We start from the raw sequence: 4732 nt of genomic DNA, 5'->3' as shown, positions 1-4732 counted from the left end.
AAAAGGTGAGGGAGAGCTGAGAAGTAACAAACTGAAACTTTGCTTTTATAACCTCACAACATCTGATAAGATGAAACGATTCGAAGCTGCGATCGCACACCCAATGAAACTCCCAGTACCTGCTTTCCAGATGGACAAAGGGCAGAACAATGAAAGGAAAGTGTCTCCTGCTGTGTCTCTACAGTTCTTCTCCTCTAAGCAGAAAGCTCCACAAAGAGAGGGAATTGCGACAAATGTAATCTGGGAGAAGATTGAGCTGCTTTTTAAAGTCAGCACCGTCTCACAATGAAATGCAGCACGCCGCGGCGAGGTGTCTGCAGCTCCCAGGGGAGTTATGGACATCAAGTAAACAGCAGTTGAGTTGTAGCTGTCAGGGATTTGAAGGTCAGCTACGCTTTCCTTTTTATGCGTCCATCACCTAAATGCACATTTTCACACACCAGTTAACGTCACTCAGAAAATAGTGCGCTGTCAGTTCTGCGATCTGGTGACTTAAAGGTTCGTTTTATTTTAGCTGGGAGGGGAACTGATCCATACATCGTTAAATGAGGGAAACCTTTAAAACAAAGCCTTAGTGGAGTCCGGGTGCTGTTAACAGTTTTTACAGACTCGATCAGCTAAAAGTTGAATCTTTTTATGCATCTTTATTCAGATAAAAATAAAACTGAGACATGCTATCAAGTTTCGATCTGAAGTCTCCAAACCTCATGGAAATACATGTTTCATAACGTGCCTTCTTCTGTCCCCTTGTTGGAATCTGAAATTCCCGATCCATCCAATATCTTGAACATCACAAGAAAGAGGTCAAGAAGTCACCTGAAAAAAAATCTAGATCGATCATATGGCTGTGGCCAGTGTGCTTCATCACTCTAAAGCTTTTGTTTTTATTAAGTCTCAGAAAGTATGAGATTAAATGAGAGGGAGCAGAGTTTATTTCTCTTAAATTGTCTTGCTATTGATTTTTGAAGTTCCTGTTTCTCTTTTTTTTTTCCCCCTCTGGGTTTCTATAAGAAATTAGGCACAACAGTACAATCACCTGCACAACAACATAATCAACTTACAGGGGAAAGAGAGCCGTTCGATGAAGCCCATATTTCCAAAGAGTTGATTTTACAAGGTTTATGATTAGTTCAGTAATGGAGTGCATTTTCACTACGGACCAAAAGCAACAAAAACAAAGCCTACTCTACGAATCCCTGGAGATCTGTGTTGAGTCTGACTTCTAAATGTACTCTTCCCATCTCCTTCCCGACTTTTCATCCTTTCTCTCCGTCTATCTCTGCAGTTTTGGAGGTTTGTGATGCAGATCTCGGCTCCTGCGCCCCTCTGCCCCCGAGTTATCAGTCATTTGTGTTCTAATCGCTGTGTCCAGGAGCAGCCCTGGTCTGGCTCCAAATGGTGGCAGCTCGCCCTTTATCACAGCACAGAACCCAGCCAGGTTACACACCGCTGAAAAATCAACATGACGGTGAACAAACAGCGAGACATGTTAATATCTGTTTACACAAAACTGTTCGAGTTTTTGATGTAACAAAAGAGAAAAAACATCCTCTTCATTCACCTAACTCGTCTATTTTTACATAGGTAATGAATATAAACATATATCAGATCCACTTTGAGGGTTTTTTGGAGGTTTAGTTCCTGTTGGGGTTTTTTACCTTTAATTAAATTAACAGCATTGATTGCTATAAAAAAAATCATGTACTTTTAAATAATGTGTTATTTGGACTGCTGCTATTAGAAAATATCATTTTAATTTGATTTTTGTTGAACATTTAGAGCAAGTTGACATTTTGTAAAAATCTGTGAAAGGACAAAAACTATATAAACAAAGAGCCTGATAGAATTGGATGTTTCCAGTCTTACTGGCTATTCAAAGCACTTTGAACTGCAGTCTACATTAAACATGTTTTTATCTACCTCACACGGTTATACGTGGCTCATTCAGGACATAACCGGTGTTGGGCAGGTTACTTTGAAGAAGTAATTAGTTATAGTTACTAGTTACTTCTTCAACAAAGTAACTGAGTTAGTAACTGAGTTACAATGTTACTAAAGTAACTAATTACCAGGAAAACAAACTATTGTGTTACTTTAAAATATGTTTAAATATGTAACTTAGATCCCCTCTTAATGGAATTTACTAAAATATCAATTACTAAAGAAAGGAGAATAGCAAAAATAATAATAATTATGTGCTAACATGCAACTAAAATTAGAAATAACTACAACACAGGTTGTCTTTCTGCTTTGGTTCTTCACTGGGTGCCAGCCTTCTGTGAGGAAGGATAGGAGGAGCTGTTTATGAAGACCTGGACAACAGGAAACAAAAACAGGCCCACAAACAATAACAAGGCCGGAGCCATCACAACACAAGTGCCCTATTTTTGTAGCCTTACATGTCCTACCCTGCACGTCCTGGGCTGGGAGAAGACCCAAACAGCTACAGGGCAAACGTGCAAACTCCACAAAGAAAGGCATCGGCAAACCAGGAACCGTCTTGCTGTGAGGCGAGAGCCCTAACCTACAAGTACAGTGTCACAGCTTAAATAAGCTTCCTGGCTGACAGCAGTCATATTTGACTATAAAGAAATAAGGACAGTTTCATTTTGTGTTATTCAGAGTTGCAAAACTGCCAAAAAAGGCACAAGCGAGTACTGGAGATGATGTGGCTGACAAGCCAGAAAATGACTCATTCTAATTACATTTTCTACAGCTCGAATAAACTCAACAACCTGTAGGTGAGTGATTGATACACTGCTTGGCCTGAATATACACATTACTCCACTAATGCATTACAACAGTCTTTAGACTATATGAAAACAGACAGGGAAACACCTACAGAAGCACATTAATCCCATTTAATCACAGGAATAATATTCTTTTACGAAGCTCACAGAGAATACAGAGTGTTGTTGATGGAAATGATTGAACTAATTTCACGGGGAAAATTGCAGGTTTGACACAGATAGCACTTTGAGGCATTTAATTTGGTTATTAGAATTTCTAATAGCTCTCGCTCATACACACATTTTCACTGTGAACTACTCACCACGCACAATTGTGTAGATGCGTCCTTTCTAGTCGAGCATCAGCACCCATTGTGTTCAAGTCCCATTGTCAGATTTGACACATGATGAAATGAGTATTACAGCACTGAAAGGGAGAGGACCCCTCTGACAATAGCCACTGCTGTGGTATGACAATAATGAGGGATAATGGAGAATTGAGCTCACCATCCTGCTGTGTTCTGACCTGACAAGTGACTGTGGAACCATGGTGGAAAAACACAGAACGGTTAACATTTCACCTGATTCTCCAAGAAGGCTGACAGACTGACCTGAGCCAAGTCCAGTGATAAAAAACAGAGAGGAACACAATGACAGTATCAGTGTGCACATATCACAGAGTCACAGGTGAATTGGTCACACTGAGTGATTTTTCTTTCTGTGCCTTCTGAGAGCTTTTCAGAGTCCACTCCAAATGTGTGTTCATCAACAATAGGTGTAACCATTTAATGAAACTGAATCAGTGGCGCATGATACAAACACAGTCAGCTTCATGCACTATTGTTTCCATACCTTCTGCATTTACTCATCCTGAACCGGTGATGCTATCTTGAGCTTCACCACTATTGGTGAGTCAGACCTTTGCAGGTGAATGCACTTGTCATGAAGTGCTTGTTTACACTTAATTAGTGTCACTTGTGTGTAAGTAAATGTGCATTAAGTTGCATTAGTAAGTGCGAGGCTTTATCATTAGCATAAGAAACACTCCTGTCTTGACTGCATTAATGAAACATTACCCCCTTTTCTTCATAAGAAGCTGTTGTATGGAATTATATTTGTGTTATGAATAGCGTGCAAGCTAAAACATAATCACAAGCAAACAATTTCCCTTCACAGGTGCAGGTATTCATTCCCATTCGTGCAATTAAAATCCTTGTGCGTGAATTCAACAACCCGCACGTGTAGAACTCATCAGCCAAAGAAGCAGAAAGTACAAAGAAGCCATCGCTAAGACAAGAGCCTCCACTTGATGAAGGCTGCAGCAGATTCAAGCAGCTCTCACATGCAGGTCTGCTCTCAAAGCTGATTTCTGTTCGCTCAGATTAATCAGACTTTTGATATTATGAAAGCAGAAGCCGACGGGAGGAAGACCCCTAATGTGACTGGTCACTGTCAATGCAGTCACGCTACAACATCTGTGATTGATGCGTTCAGGCTACATCAGCAACATGTTTTATACCATATTTATTTACAATTTAAAGGCAGAAATTTCAGAATTTGCTTTTGAATCCTCTGGTTTTTAAGATTTCTCCAGCATTAAAATATTCCACAGATTGTTGCCACAGCAACAAAGAACTGTTATTAATTCATCAAACTTCCTATTCCAAGTTGTAATCACAGTAAAATGAACTCAGTGACAGTTTGTTTAGCATCACCACTTTGAAAATGATCGGTCACATTAGAACTCTGGCCTCCTTCAGTGTGACTGTTGTGGATTCACTGCAGATCTCCACATGCAGACTCTCTTTTACACACCTGGTTTGTTTACACAGGAGCACTGTTATTGCAGTGTGCACCTGTGCCTGTGAAATAACATTTTTTGCTCATGATTACGTTTCATCTCACATGAAACTTTTGACACAAATATAGTTCCCTCGGGGTAACAACTACTGGCTAACAGTTCATCGTTTCACTTTTAAACATGAACACAGTTCAGAATCTGA

This window comes from Diplotaxodon limnothrissa, linkage group LG10, assembly GCF_057381915.1.
Source record: "Diplotaxodon limnothrissa isolate DT_005_m linkage group LG10, D_limnothrissa_male_GT1.1, whole genome shotgun sequence".
NCBI classification, from domain to species: Eukaryota; Metazoa; Chordata; class Actinopteri; order Cichliformes; family Cichlidae; genus Diplotaxodon; species Diplotaxodon limnothrissa.
This window is presented reverse-complemented; position numbering follows the sequence as displayed.